General features: G+C 37.1%; 1 long non-coding RNA gene across 8 annotated transcripts in view; it reads right to left on the reverse strand.

The window, feature by feature from the left end:
* Positions 1–16488, reverse strand: part of sox2ot (SOX2 overlapping transcript) — a 258951-nt gene that overhangs the window by 235319 nt on the left and 7144 nt on the right. For 2 of the 8 annotated variants that reach the window (XR_002456526.3, XR_002456525.3), the window contains exons 2-3: positions 14802–14882; positions 1511–1647 (exon numbers count right to left, since the gene is read on the reverse strand). This is a non-coding gene — a long non-coding RNA (SOX2 overlapping transcript). Of the gene's footprint in view, positions 1–1510; positions 1759–14801; positions 14883–16488 lie in introns of those variants that run through there. The other 6 variants (XR_011008309.2, XR_011008310.2, XR_012397970.1 and 3 more) reach the window with 3 other exon arrangements.

Genomic DNA, 16488 nt, shown 5'->3' on the forward strand with positions numbered 1-16488 from the left:
AAAATTACACTGTAATCAACATCAGTGCAGTTACTATAAGCGGTTCTTCATCTGATAAAGAGTTACAAATGTGTCATAAATATGTAATAAACACTACTGTGATTTGTTCGATGTAACAAGAAAAACTTCTAAACATTCTTGACTTTGAAAAAATGTAATTAATATCATTGAAATGACTATATAAGGTTAATTTGATAAAAGGTTAAAGATGTAATAAATGTGTAATAAACACTACTCTGAAGAATTATTTGTTCGATGCAACAAAAATTTAACAATGACTTTTTTTTTACTTTTTTGTCTTCAAAATCAGTGAAGTTCCTATATATGTGTCACCTGATCAAGCATTAATGATGATATGTTAGAAATATGTTAGAAACACTACTCCAATTTGTTCAGCATAAAACAAGAAAAAACGTAAATAATGACTATTTAATGTTTTGGACTTAAATATTAATTTAAAAAATTCACTTTTTTGTAATCAGTTCAGCAAAGTTACTATATATAGTTCACCTGATCAATCGTGAATCACCATATGCATTGAACGTTGTTTGGTGCTGTTTTACCCTTTATAGAGCACACGTTGAAATGCTCGTTGGAAAGCCCTAGAGTATAACAAGGGTTATTACACGTCATCTGAACTTTTATACTGCAAAAAATATAAAAATTGCAGAACTACATTGCAATCAATATCAGTGAAGTTACTATAAGCGGTTCTTCATCTGATAAAGGGTTACAAATGTGTCATAAATATGTAATAAACACTACTAGCAAAGATTACATCTTCAATGCAACAAGAAAGACTGACAGTACAGATTTAGTGACCATATGCATTAGGCACAGTTCAGTGCCCTCTGAAAAAGGTTATGTAATCAAAATGCAATACACTACAATTAGAGATCATTTATTCTAGAACAACGTTAATTACAGTTTAGAAATTGACTGATCTTATGCATTAAAGTACTGAAATCTCATCAAAACTCTACTCCCAATTCCAAATAATTCAATGCAACAAGAAAAGCTCATTAAAAATCCATTGTCAATATGCAATAAGCATTGATCAGTGCCTGTTAAAGAAGGCACATACATAATAAATATATAATAACCTCTACTATAAGAGATGATTTGTTTAATGCAACAAGAAAAACTTGAGCAGGAAATTATGTCGAAAGCAAAACCACCAATACAAGCGCACAATTCACCAAACTAACTGTGATTTCAACCAACTTTCTAACACTGTCTCGTTCGTGACCGATCTCCCCAAAGAAGACATCTATCCTAATTAGCACCACTGCGATCCCGTAATTATGCTAATTTGGGTCAAATGATCAACATATTGAGCAGACTGTGGTAAAAGCCCTTGAAGTAAGAGGTTACCCGCTCTGCCCTCTACAGCCAAGTGAGCGCACGCCAATCCAGCATGCACACAACAACACAACAACAACAAACAAACTCATTTACATTTTGCCGCAGACGAGTCAAGACAGGAGTCAAGCAATCCCAAGAGACTCACCTTCTGGCTGCCTGTGCATGAAGAAATGAACCATCGGCAGCTCCTCCGTAAGGGAAGTATGGTCCCTTCTTAGATTCCCGACAAGAGCAGAAAGCGGACGTCCTCCTTCCTCGGCGGTACTGCGATGAAGACTGGATCTGCTCTCCCCACAAAACAAACACACGCAGGTTTTTTAGCAGCGTAACCCTGAGTCAGGCCTGCCTTTGAAATGCTCTGTAGCCCACAACACAAGACGGCTTTCATTATCTGCGGAGTCGCAGCGAGGCCTAGCTTTAAAAGCTACTGATTTCTTTTTTCCTTTAGCCTCCCACACAAAGGAAGGGCAGTTTGTAAATTACTTGCTCGTTTCAGCCCGACAAAAGGTACTTTCATTGAAACCCCCCCCTCCACACACACACACACACACACCCTCCGTTTGATTTTGCTCAAATTTGATTACAAGGATTGAAAAAGGAGGAAATAGAAGAGAGAGAAAAGCAGATGGCGTCTGCATTCAGCGCACTGAATGGCTTTATCTGGCTGCCTTTTTAAACTGTGGCAATCCACAAGCATTTCGCCCGGCGTCAAAAGAAAAAACTTGACAAAAATGATCGCTCTGCCATTTCTCCTGTACGGAAAAAGGCGCCGGAGAAAAGGCTTTTCTCTCTCCTTTCTTCTGCGCTATCGCCCGCCTGGATCAAAATAATGGAGATTAGCTATTTCATTAGAAATTATAGCTGGATATGGAGTAGGCTGTCATATTAATAGCAACCTGCCTGTGGCCCTTCACCGTGTGCAATTCGCCTAGACAATAGGCTGAGGGAGACCATATATTGAACCTCTGATCAATTTTCCATCATCAAGACGTTTAACAAAGACGTGCGCCTGGCCTGCCGAGAGCCCCCTCCTCGCCAAAACAGTTCAAACTCAACTAAACACACATTCTGCGCCACAAAAAGAGGCATTCTCTGCGCGGAGAAAGGAAAGCGACGCGGGCTATAATTCCGTTTCTATGGCCCGATGGGCATTTCAGCACGCACTTGTTTTCAGCTGTAGATAATTACAGGCTGTGGCAGACGGGAGAAGAAGCGGGAACAAACAGAGCGCCGGGCTGCTTTATTCTGCACTTGTGTCGAAACGCTTCGGGATAGAGCGCGTGTGCGAAAGACTTGAAGGATGTGAGAACACAGCTATGTTTACATCCACCTAGTTTTTAGATTATTCGTTCATTTTTCTTCAGCTTAGTTCGTTAGTTATCAGGGGACACAGCGGAATGAACCGCCAACTATTTCAGCATGTTTTATGCAATGGGATGCACTTTCAGCTGCAACCCAGTACTGGGAAACACCCATACACACTCATTCACACACACACACATACTACGGACAATTTTGTTTATGGAATTCCAGCCTGATCCCGGGAGGTACGTATGGCTGCATTTTATTTTTTTTAAGCGAACGCTACGGGGCGGTGTGACGCTGTTCCCTTTTGCGCTTGCCGGCTGACCGATTACCTCCGTGTGGAGGGCTTTCCCGCCGCAATCAGTTTGTTCGGTCAGTTCATCGTGTGCGTCGGCGGACTTCAGATGCAGAGAGGAGGAGTTGACAAAGGCGTCCGGGTTCGAGTCCGGGGAAGAGCGGTTCCAGAAATCAGGTAAGACAAAAACAGCAAAAACAGAATCCAAAAAATAAAGAGAACGAGTTCATAACAGGGTGAGAACGTGGTAAAATCAGAAAAAGTGGAAAAAAAAAAAAACAGACGAGGGCTTTTCTTTTTCTAGACGGCTTTTCTAAATTGTTGCTCGGGTTCAGGGAAGTGAGCGGGCGGGCGGGTCAATCGGTAAAACTGGTTGGGTTCAGGGAAGGAGGAGGGTGGGTCAGCCGATTGGCCGGTTGCGCAGTCAATCATTCGGTCAGTCAGACAGAGGCCTCTAGTAGGTTGACGCGAGAACAGCGCAGGCGTGAACGGCACTAGCGAGAGACGTTCGATATATGAAAAAGCGCACACATCAGCCTCTCGCGGATTCGCGAAAACAAAAACTGCACAAATACGTACCTCCCAGGACGTATTTCGCGGTCCCCAGTAACGTCCGCTGGACTACGTTTTCAGAAAGAGCCTGGGTTGCAAGAAAGTCACGACTGGCCAATCAGAATCAAGTACTCCAGACAGCCATGTGAGAAACTTACTTGTTGACCTCACACTCATTCACAGACACACTCATACACTAAAGCCAATTTAGGGCATCCAATTCACCTGCACCACATGTCTCTGGACTGTGGGGGAAAACAGAGTTATGCTAGATAACTACTTTTCTGCTAAAACCACATTCTGTACACATTACATAGTCCTGGCTGTGGAGGAAGGTACTTAAATGGCCTGCCTACAGTCCTAACCTGTCTCCGATAGAGAATATGTGACGACCCCGTACAGTTGCCCACCTTAAGACTCGTTTGCAGGAAGAATGGGACAAAATTACACCTGAAACACTTCATCACTTGCTGTCTTCAGTCTCTAAACGTCTTTTAAGTGTTGTGAAAAGGAATGAGAACATTCCTATTTAAAACAATATTAAATAAAAACCATGAATGACGCATTAAACAATCCTTGTTGTGTTGTCCGCAATGAAATACAAGTCAAAGTACATTCAGAAATCACTACTTTCTTTTTTTATTTGCGTTTTCCATACTGTCACAACTTTTTCTGATTTGGGGTTGTAGAAAATGCTTCATGATTAAAGCATATTTAGCTATTTGGACTAGAAACAAGACAAAAAACTCATCATATATGGCAATAAAACAAAAGCAGATTCCTCAGCACTAATAATTTGATGATTTTTGTGCTTATAATAATCAGTGTAGAGCAAAACAGGAGATTCTGATCGCCCAGTGAGCGAAAAATCCCCCTCAACACTTTCAGTCTGAATGAAGGACTGATTCAAAAGGCCACCTGATAGACGTTCCCTTGCAGACGGACGCAGATGCGGCACATTTGATTCCTGTAATTACAGACTTTTGCCTTTGTCCCCCATTTGCATGAGCTTTTGATAAGCTGAATGGAAAAAGGTCAAACGCTGTTGGCAGGAATTATGATTTGGATTCGTTTCAGATCACACGAGGCAGAAACGTGTCGTTTTGTGAAAGACAGCTGGTCTGGTGTCATCTGAACATGTTTTAGCATGAGCGGAGGATGGCTAGCTTTGATAAAGTGTGTGGGAGATGCTGAGAAAACAGCTGGTCACTATGAAAACTATCAGAATCGGGGGCAGTTCACACGACAACACTTTCAGACAAAATAAAAACACAGGAAAATTTGGTGACACTTTACTTGAAGGAAATGTTCATAAGGCATGAAACCTTTATAATCATGATCAAAACAAGTCATGAATGTGAATCAGATTTCATGCATGGCCATAGAAACTGTCATTAGGTGTAATTCGCTCAGTTTAAATGCAAAGTCGACATAGTTTGTCATGACAACTTGACATAAACAAATGCAAACAAATCCAACATAGACTCATTCTGAAAACATTGCCCTGTATACATTTCTGGAAATTGCTAATTATATAGCTAAAGGCTGCATTTAGTCTTTAAAATGAATGCTTTTCGCGCCTACAAGCTGACTGCATGCCTCCATAGGAGCGGCTTTCCCGCTGTTACAAGTTTGTCCAATGGCTCGCCGTGTACGTCGGCAGACTTGTGACGTAGAGTGGAGTTGACCGTGACAATGAGGTTCAAGTCTGGCGAAGAATGATTCCAGAAAGCAGGAGAAAACCAAAACAAAAGCCAAAAAATAAAACAAACAAGTAAATCAGGGGCTCTCAAGCTTTTTCACTTCAGAGCCCACTTCTTTCTTCGATCAATTTTTGGAGGCCCATCTGCCCAACATTTTCTCTAAAAGGTTTGTATGAAATGCTTGTGTAAACCTTTATTTATTAATCATAAATTATATATATATATATATATTTTTTTTTTTTGTGCCTTCTATTATTTTCTATTATCAGCATTTTTATTCATTCATTCATTTTCTTGTCGGCTTAAGGCTGATTTATACTTCTGTGTCAAACGGCGGCGTATGCTACGGCGCTGAGGCATAGCCCTTCGTCGTGGCAGTCGGCGCCGCTGACGTGCACCTCTCAAAAATTGTAACTACACGTTGTAACGACGCGTGGCACAAGCTCTGTGATTGGTCGGCTTGGTAGCGCTGACGAGTCTGGGCGGGACCGAGAGCCGCGTAAATGGCGCGAGCTGGACGCGAGCCCAATGGAGCGATTGTTTACAAGTGTGGAGTCCCGTGAAGGAGCTCCTGATGAAAAGTTTTGTTTTGTGTTTACCTCATAGTTAAAGTTGTTGCACGTCCGCCGGTTCCTGCCTCAAAATGAGCGAGTTTAAGTCACTTGTACATCCAGGAAGTGTTCAGGAAAAGCAAAACAGCAGAGAAAAAACTTGACACAGATGAACATTTACACCTCACTGCCAACTAGCGTTTCGGAAGTGTTAATGCAGACCAACAGAGACAGCGCGCGGAAGTATAAACGCACAGCTACGCGCGTTGCATGCGCCGTGGGTCACGCCGGTCACTTGACGCAGAAGTTTAAACCAGGCTTTAGTCCCTTTATTTATCCAGGGTCGCCACAGCGGAATGAACCGCCAACTTATCTAGCAAGTTTTTACGCAGCGGATGCTCTTCCAGCCGCAACCCATCACTGGGAAACATCCACACACACATTCACACACACACTCACACACTACGGACAATTTAGCCTACCCAATTCACCTGTACCACATGTCTTTGAACTGTAGGGGAAACCGGAGCAAAACCCACGCGAAGGTAGGGAGAACATGCAAACTCCACACAGAAACGCCAACTGAGCCGAGGTTCGAACCAGCGACCTTCTTGCTGTGAGGCGACAGCACTACCTACTGCGCCACTGCCTCGCCATCTTGAAAAATATTCAGTCAAACATTATTTACTCTCATCATGGCAAAGATAAAAATAAATCAGTTAGAGATGAGTTATTAACACTATTACGTTTAGAAATGTGTTGAAAATAGCTGCTCTCCGTTAAACAGAAATTGGGGGAAAAAATAAACAGGAGGGGTTCATAATTCAGAAGGGCGAATAATTCAACTGTATGTCATTATGCAACTTTTACTCTCCCTGTAAACCACATAGACCGGCACACACACACACACACACACACACACACACACACACACACACACACACACACACACTCGACATGCGTTTGAGGGAATTATAGATGTGCAGAGAGTCTCTTCACACAGATAATGGCTGTGCTGCAGGTCACCAGAAACTCACATTATGCTGAATGTGCCTGTCAGAAATAAGACTGCCACGTGTGCAGAACGGAAACAAGAAGTATTCGAATCAAATTGGCAGATTTCTGGCCAGCAGCGTAATGTGCTTCAGTAATCCCTTTATCAAACGCCACGATTAAGTGCTTTTATTGGAGGCTGTCAGAGGAGGGGGGGGCGGAAAAAAAGACTTGACTGAATATGTAAATATATTTAAGGTCAGCCTATCACCTAGTTTAATTCTATATTAGTGCGGCTTTTTCAATCTCTGGAGAGAGAAATGAAGGAGATTTCATATATATGCAACTCGGGGGTCATATTATTGTGCCATTTTGGGGGATTTTTAAATAAGGATTCTGCTCAGAAATGACAGTTTCAGCCTTTCTGTTTCAGGCCTACCAAATATTTCATTTATTATTAGTTGTAATTAGGCATGGGATGATAACTGCTTTCTAGATACACCGCGGTTTGGAAAAGTCAAGGCTTTATTTTTTTAGGACAACAGTATTTCCAGCAGAAAAGATCTCCAGAGATGTTGTTTTAAATTGTAAGGAAATCTGTGTTTTTGAAACTAATAAAGACAGCAGGAGTCAATTACTTATTTTAATTATTTGACCTGACATGTTTACTGCTCCAAACTGTTTTAAGGGTGCTTTCACATCTGTAGTTCGCTTCATTTGGTCCGGAGCAAGCGCAATAAATGATGCATTTTTGCATTTTCTGCCGTCTTTGGGCCGTTTTCACACCACACTGCTGACTTTGGTCCGAACCAGTTGAAACGAACCAAAAGTCATCTGACAAAATCCACATCTCTCATTGGCCAGATGTTGTTGAACATAGTTCCCAAACTGCTTATTGATTGGTCAGAATTCACGTGCGGGAAAATGCCAGTGAACTCCCGCAGGTAATCAAAACCTTTTACTCTGGAGGGACGACTGCGCTGGCTGATTGCATCCCTGCTTTAGACAAACTACACATTTGGAGAATGAAGTGCGGCCGCGGCTGGAAAACAGTGTTTAATGCATCGCTCGTCACTTCAGGAGGAGGCGTGAATTCATTTAGCTAAACTGCGACATGGTCATCTTGCGGAAATATTACCAATGATCCATCAGGTAATGTTTTCCCCTCTCTCTCTCTCTGTTAGTAAAGCGCTGTCAACAAATATTTTCCTCCATATCCCATAATGCACAGCGCATCGGCCTACAGCAGCTGGATTACTCCAAAAAGCGCAGTACTGTTTGTGGTTGGGTCTGTTTTAGTACGGATCATATTCTCACCACAAACTAACCGATCCAGTGTTCGTTTGAAAGCGTACTGAGACCACCTCTTCAAGCAGGTCTCGGTACGCTTATTTGGTCCGCTTTTGGTGCGCAGTCGAGTACGATTGCTGCATTCTCACCTGCCCAAATGTGTCGTACCAAAAGGGAAAACGAACTCTACTGCGATTCAATCAAACTAAATAAGGCAGGTGTGAAAGCTCCCTAAATGTTTCTCAAAATAAAATATATTCAGGGCCAGATTAACGTAAAGCTATAGGTGGCGCTGAAGCCCCAGGGCCTACGATTGGCTGAATAATTAATTTGCGCTATGACCTGGGAAACGCCTCTTTGCGTTACGCTTTCTCTAATCGATAATTTGAAGTAGGGTTGCACGATTAATCGAAAAAAATCACGATCTGGGTTCGACCCTACACACGATCTTAATTCACCTTTTCTACGATTCAGCCAATTCTATTTTCAAGGTCAGGAGTGAAGCTTAAAGGCGGCCGCACAGGTCCTCACAGGAGCATGAACACCTTCAAATGGAGTTGAAAGTGTCACATACTGTATTTAAAAGGTATAATTCACCCAGAAATGTCCTTTCTGTGTCATGTAAAGATTTATTTGCGGCCGCAAAATCACACGTGAGCTGACCACGAGCTACCGAGAACGCGCGCGCGTGCATGTAGCACGCTAATGACGGCTACTTTAGTGAACAGAACCTGCATATGCTGTGAATAACAAGTTATAAAGCTGTAAATAACAGTCAGTTTGTTGCACAGAGCGATCGTTTGAGAGCCGCGCTGAAAGAATGATTTGCATGTGTGTGTGTCTTATCACATGAGCCGCACTGCGAAGTGAAAGTGAAACCAGTCGCACATCATTTAAATGATCGTAACGCATTTTACAGTGATGATTACGACAAGCATTTGATATGTTTTTTTCTTTCATAGCTAACACAGTGTTGTGCATGAAAATAAATGGTTTACAAAGTCAGTACAGCTACTCCAGCTTATATAATGTTGAATATAATGCAAAAATGTCTGATTTTACCAGTGAAAAAAAATAAAATATTAAAAAAAATATATATATAACAATCAAATGGTGAAAATTTTAATAATAATAATAATAATAATTAGTAAATTAATAACAATAATAATGATAACAACAATATATATATATATATATATATATATATATATATATATATATATATATATATATATATATATATATATATATATATATATATAGTTGATTCTGTTGTTATTATCATTATTGTTGTTAATAAAATAATTATTTACAAATATTATTATCAAAATTTTGACCATTTGATTTATTATATATATATATATATATATATATATATATATATATATATATATATATATATATCAAATTGTCAAAATTTATATATATATATAGAGAGAGAGAGAGAGAGAGAGAGAGAGAGACGATGATAGAGACAGACAGACAGACAGACAGACAGACAGACAGACAGACAGACAGACAGACAGACAGATAGATAGATAGATAGATAGATAGATAGATAGATAGATAGATAGATAGATAGATAGATAGATAGATAGATAGATAGATAGATAGATAGATAGATAGATAGATAGATCTATATAGACAGAAATCTTATGGCAATGCTGTGCAAGCTGACGTCACAGACTATGCAAATCTGCAAAAAACAAACAAAACACTTTGTGTTTACGATGATGTCATGGCAGTACACTGTATATATTTATATATTCTAATGACATCAGCACATGACATCACAGAAGCTCTCTAACTGAAGAATAACTGTATTTATAATCATTTTAAAATACTAAACAATTCCATATAAAAACAATTAAAAAATTTGTTAATCCCACCAGCAGTCAGTGGTGCTAAACTACTGTTTTAAAAAATTAAATAAATAAAAATAGTTTATTTTTCTTACTCCAAATGCAGAGTATTTAGCTTAGGGGAAAACTCACTTAATTTTTAACTCATTCTTTCTGAAAACGGTGAAGTAGTGGCATAGTGCTGTCGCCTTACAGCAACAGGTCGCTGGGTCACTGGTTCGAGCCTCAGCTGGGTCAGTTGGCGTTTCTGTGTGGAGTTTGCATGTTCTCCCTGCATTCGCATGGGTTTCCTCTGGGTGCTCCGATTTCCCCCACAGTCCAAACACATGCGGTACAGGTGAACTGGGTAGGCTAAATTGTCCGTAGTGTATGAGTGTGTGTGTGAATGTGTGTGTGTGGATGTTTCCCAGAGATGGGTTGCGGCTGTAAGGGCATCCGCTGCGTAAAAACGTGCTGGATAAGTTGGCGGTTCATTGCGCTGTGGCGACCCCGGATTAATAAAGCCGACAATTAAATGAATGAATGAATATATTTCTGAAAACAAGACAATATTTTCTTGAAAATGCTTCTTAATTCAAGAATTTTTAGCTATTTTCACAAGAAACAAAAAAGAAAATCGTTTTTTGCAGTGCAATCACACATAAATATCCAAACATCCATAACCCAAAAACAGCTTTAAAATACAAAACAGAAACTGAACTGAAACCAGCAGTCATTTCAGGGTCAAACAGCAGATCAAAACACAAACCTCCAGAAGAAAAGAGACACACTTCCTAAAGCAAGAGACTGAAATAAATGGCAAATAATCACAAACAAAAATCACACAGATTAAAACACCTGCGTAATAAACACATTTCCGTCTATTTATATGTCCAAAACGTATTTAAATATTAGATTTCCACCCCTTTTTATTACACTTTTTTTCTACTGGTTTCATACACGTCACATATTATGTCATAATATTAGGCTTAATAATAATATAATAGGCTTAAATGACATAAAACACACTGTCCCATACATGTAAACACATTTCCATCTATTTAGATAAGTCACAAACATATTTAAATGTTAGATTTTGACCCCTTTTTTCTTCTAGTGCCCATACACGTGTCAAATGTAATGCACAATATTATATAGGCAATATTATATAGGTTTGAAAATACTATTATATAGGCTTAAATGACACGAAACACACTGTCAAATACATGTTAACACATTTCCATCAATTTAAATCTGTCAAAAACATATTTAAATATTAGATTTTGACCCCTTTTTCACACTTTTTTTCCTTCTAGCACCCATGCACGTGTCAAATGTAATGTCATGAATAATATTATATAGGCTAAATGACATGAAACACACTGTCCCATTCATGTATACACATTTCCATCAATTTAAATCTGTCAAAAACAAATTTAAATATTAGATTTTGACCCCTTTTTACTTCTAGTGCCCATATACACTGTTCAAATGTCATGCAAAATATTATATTATATTATACGGATTTAATGACATATATTATTTAATAGGCTTTAATGACATAAACACTCTGTCCCATACATGTGAACACTTTCATCTATTTAAATATGTCAAAAACATACTTAAATATTAGATTTTGACCCCTTTAAACACTTTTTTTTCTTCTAGTGCCCATGCATGTGTCAAATGTCAAGTAATGAATAATATTATATAGGCTTAAATGACATGAAATATACTATTATATAGGCTAAATGACATAAAACACACTGTCCCATATACAAGTAAACATATTTCCATCTATTTAAATCTGTCAAAAACATATTTAAATGTTAGATCTTGACAATTTTGGGGTTTTCTAGTGCCCATTCATGTGTCAAATGTCATGTCATGTCATGCATTATGTTATATAGGCTTAATATTAATATTATATAGGCTTAAATGACAATAAACACACTGTCCCAATACATGTAAACACATTTCCATCTATTTAAATCTGTCAAAAACACATTTAAATATTAGATTTTGACCACTTTTACACTTTTTTTTCTTCTAGTGCCCATACACATGTCAAATGTCAAGTCATATATAATATATATAGGATTAAATAGGATGTAATATACAATTATAAAGGCTTAAATGACAATAAGCACACTGGCACATACAAGTAAACACATTTCCATATATTTAAATATGTAAAAAACAAATTTCAATATTAGATTTTGACCCTTTTTTTCTTCTAGTGCCCAGTGTCAAATGTCATGTAATGTCATGCATTATATAATATAGGCTTAATATTAATATTTTACAGGCTTAAATTACATGAAACACACTCTCCCATAGATGTAAAACACATTTCAATCTATTTAAATATGTCAAAAACATACTTAAATATTAGATTTACCTCCTTTTTACTTATAGTGCCCAGACAAGAGTAAAACGTCATGTCATAAATAATATTATATAGGCTTAAATTACATGAACTATACTATTATATAGGCCTAAATTACATTAAACACACTGTCCCACACATTTCTATCTATTTAAATCTGTCAAAAACATATTTAAATATTAGATTTTGACCCCTTTTTTTCTTCTAGTGCCCATGCACGTGTCAAATGTCATGCATAATACTAACTATACAGGCTTAAATGACATGAAACACACTGTCCCACACATGTAAACACATTTCCAGCTACTTAAATCTGTCAAAAGCATATTTAAATATTAGATTTTGACCCCTTCTTTTCTTCCAGTGCCCATATACGTGTCAAATGTCATGCATAATATTATATCGGATTAAATAAAATATACTATTTATTAGGTTAAAATAAAACACTCTGTCTCATACATGTGAACACTTTTTTCTATCTATTTAAATATGTGAAAAACATCTTCAGTATTAAATTTCAACCCCTTTTCACACTTTTTTCCTTCTAGTGCCCATGCATGTGTCAAATGTCATGTCATGAATAATATTATATAGGCTTAAGTTACATTAAACACACTGTTACATATATGAAAACACATTTCCATCTATTTATATGTCAAAAAACTATTTAATTTAAGATTTCAACTCCCTTTTAACTTTTAGTTCCCATATATGTCAAATGTCATGTCATACATTATATATATAGGCTTAAACAACTTGAAATATAAAATTTTATTAGCTTAAATGACATGAAATATACAATTTTTTTTAGCCTTAAATTACATGAAACACACTGTCTCATAAATGTAAACACATTTCCATCAATTTAAATAAGTAAAAAAACATACTTAAGTATTAGATTTCGACCCTTTTTTCACACTATATAATATAATATCGGATTAAATGACATGACATATACTAATATACAGGCTTAAATGACATAAAACACACTGTCAATATACACGTAGACACATTTCCAGCTACTTAAATATGTCAAAAGCATATTTAAATATTAGATTTTGACCCCTTCTTTTCTTCCAGTGCCCATATACGTCAAATGTCATGCATAATATTATATCGGATTAAATAAAATATACTATTTAATAGGCTTAAATGACATTAAACACTCTGTCTCATACATGTGAACACTTTTTTTCTATCTATTTAAATATGTGAAAAACATACTTCAGTATTAGATTTCAACCTCTTTTCACACTTTTTTCCTTCTAGTGCCCATGCATGTGTCAAATGTCATGTCATGAATAATATTATATAGGCTTAAGTTACATTAAACACACTGTTACATATATGTAAACACATTTCCATCTATTTATATGTCAAAAACCTATTTAATATAAGATTTCAACTTCCTTTTAACTTTTGGTTCCCATATATGTCAAATGTCATGTCATACATTATATATATAGGCTTAAACAACTTGAAACATACAATTTTATTAGCTTAAATGACATGAACTATACTATTTTTTAGGCTTAAATTACATGAAACACACTGTCTCATAAATGTAAACACATTTCCATCAATTTAAATAAGTAAAAAAACATACTTAAGTATTCGATTTCGACCCCTTTTTCCCACTATATAATATAATATCGGATTAAATGACATGACATTTACTAATATACAGGCTTAAATGACATAAAACACACTGTCAATATACATGTAGACACATTTCCAGCTACTTAAATATGTCAAAAGCATATTTAAATATTAGATTTTGACCCAGCTTCTTTTCTTTCAGTGCCCTGTCAAATGTCATGTCATGCATAATATTCAATGACATGGCTTAATGATATGAAGCACACTGTCACACATGTAATAACATGCCCATCTATTTAGATATATGTCAAAAACATACTTAAATCAAACAAAAACATATTTAAATATTAGTTTTTACCTCTTTTATCACACTTTTTTTTCGTCTAGTGCCCAGATCACAGAAAATAAAATAATTAATTGGATTTACTCACATTTTTAAAGGTAAGAGGGCTGCATTTAAACAAACTAATGAAATTAAGTAGCGCAAACTTACTTAGTTTGTTTAAATTCAGCCTATATAAATTATTTACAAGCACTTATCTTAAAAAAAAACATTAAATATTTTTTGTGTGCACGTGTCAAATGTAATATACACAACTTCACAAGCTTAATTGAAATAAAACAAACATATTCACACAGATCAAAGTTTTAGTTCTTTAGTTCAATACACATTCAACAATGCTTGTTAATATTTCCGAATATGCTGCACTTCCAGCTCGCATCCCTGAAGTCAAACGCAATTATCAAAGAGCGCATCTCAAACAAACAGAAACAAAACAAGCAGCAGAAGTTTTCATTCAGCACGCAGGCTCCCGGCAGGGATAGCCTTTTGATATTAAAGCAAATAATTATCCAAACAAACAAACAACAAAGAAAGACGAGAAAGAGAGAGAGAGAGTGAGAGATATCCCCAAATACCTTGTGATGCCCAGAGGAAGGCTGCGGCCGGAGAGATGAGCCGATACTTTTCTCCTCTCCGTCTCAGCAGCTTCTCTCTCTCTGCGGCAGAAAAGCGCTTTTGAGACTCGCTGGCATATTTAATTAGGAGCTGTTTGCACTATCAGCGCGCGTGGATCTACCTCCACAATCTCTCCTGAGTCAATCTTCCCCATCTCTGATTTTTCTTTTATATTTATGCCTGGCATATTTAATTGTAGACAAAAGGTTAGTCGGGGCTGCGTTCGCCGCACACAGGCAGAATAATCTGCTTTAAAAGGCTTGACATTTCAGGCTTTTGAAAAAGAAGGAGGAAAAAAAAAATTATATCCCCTGCTTTTGTTAATCAATGAAGTAGAACTCTTCCCGAACAAAAGAATTAAATTGCTCGCTTGGTTTAATAAAAACCAACAGAAAAACGGCTGCTTCCTGTGGGCTTTTTGTGTGTGTGGAGATGCAGCACATGTAATTCCATATGATTTGGGGGCAAAACTCTTCTTTTTTTGGCTTTGTCGATGCTATTGAAGCTCCAGCCGGCGCGCCAGGAGCTCGCGTTTGTCATTAGATGTGACTTTCAGTGACTGCGGCCCCGGACACTACAATTTACAATTTCTATACTGTCCTTTGGCTGTGAAAAAAAGCTGTAATTATGCAAATATGGGGGTGTTGGGGCGGAGGGGGGGTAATAATTAGGAGCTTCAACCGCTCATTGTGCTGCTGGACTGAAATCCAGCCCAGTGGGAAGAAGCCTGTGTTTCTGCCTCCAGTTTCCTGAGAAAAAAAAAAAACTGGAGGATTTTAAGAAGAAATGATTCGATCTGTGAATTTAGCTATTATGAGTTATCTGAGCCTAGATGTATGAGATAAAAACGTCTAAATTATGAGATAAAAGTGCAAACTTTCTTCAAAAGTTGACATAAAGGCTGAGTTGTGAGTCAATCGTTAAAAGTCAGACAGATGGCATGCTAAAATAAAGCAACAATAGTTATGAGATAAAGAATCATATTTATGACACGAAGCTTATGACACGAAGTGATTATGAGATAAAAGAATTCATTTTAAGTAGAAATGACTTGATCTTTAATGTGGCAGTCAGTTTAGTTTAGTATCAATTATCTGTCACAGCCTAGATATATGAGATAAAACATCTAAATTATGAGATAAAAGTGCAAACTTTCTTGAAAAGTCAAAACAATTAACATAAAGGCTGAGTTGTGAGTCAATTGTGAAAAGTCAGACAGATGGCACGCTAAAATAAAGCAACAATATAATGTCTCATGATTATGAGATAAAGAATCATAGTTATGACACTAAACTTTTGACACGAAGTGATTATGAGATAAAAGAATTCATTTTAAGTAGAAATGACTTGATCTTTAATGTGGCAGTCAGTTTAGTTTAGTATCAATTATCTCTCACAGCCTAGATATATGAGATAAAACATCTAAATTATGAGATAAAAGTGCAAACTTTCTTCAAAAGTTGACATAAAGTCTGAGTTGTGAGTCAATCGTTAAAAGTCAGACAGATGGCATGCTAAAATAAAGCAACAATATAATATCTCATAGTTATGAGATAAAGAATCATAGTTATGACACGAAGCTTGTGACACGAAGTGATTATGAGATAAAAGAATTCATTTTAAGTAGAAATGACTTGATCTTTAATG

The sequence above is a fragment of the Danio rerio genome, chromosome 22, assembly GCF_049306965.1.
Source record: "Danio rerio strain Tuebingen ecotype United States chromosome 22, GRCz12tu, whole genome shotgun sequence".
In the NCBI taxonomy this organism is placed as follows: domain Eukaryota; kingdom Metazoa; phylum Chordata; class Actinopteri; order Cypriniformes; family Danionidae; genus Danio; species Danio rerio.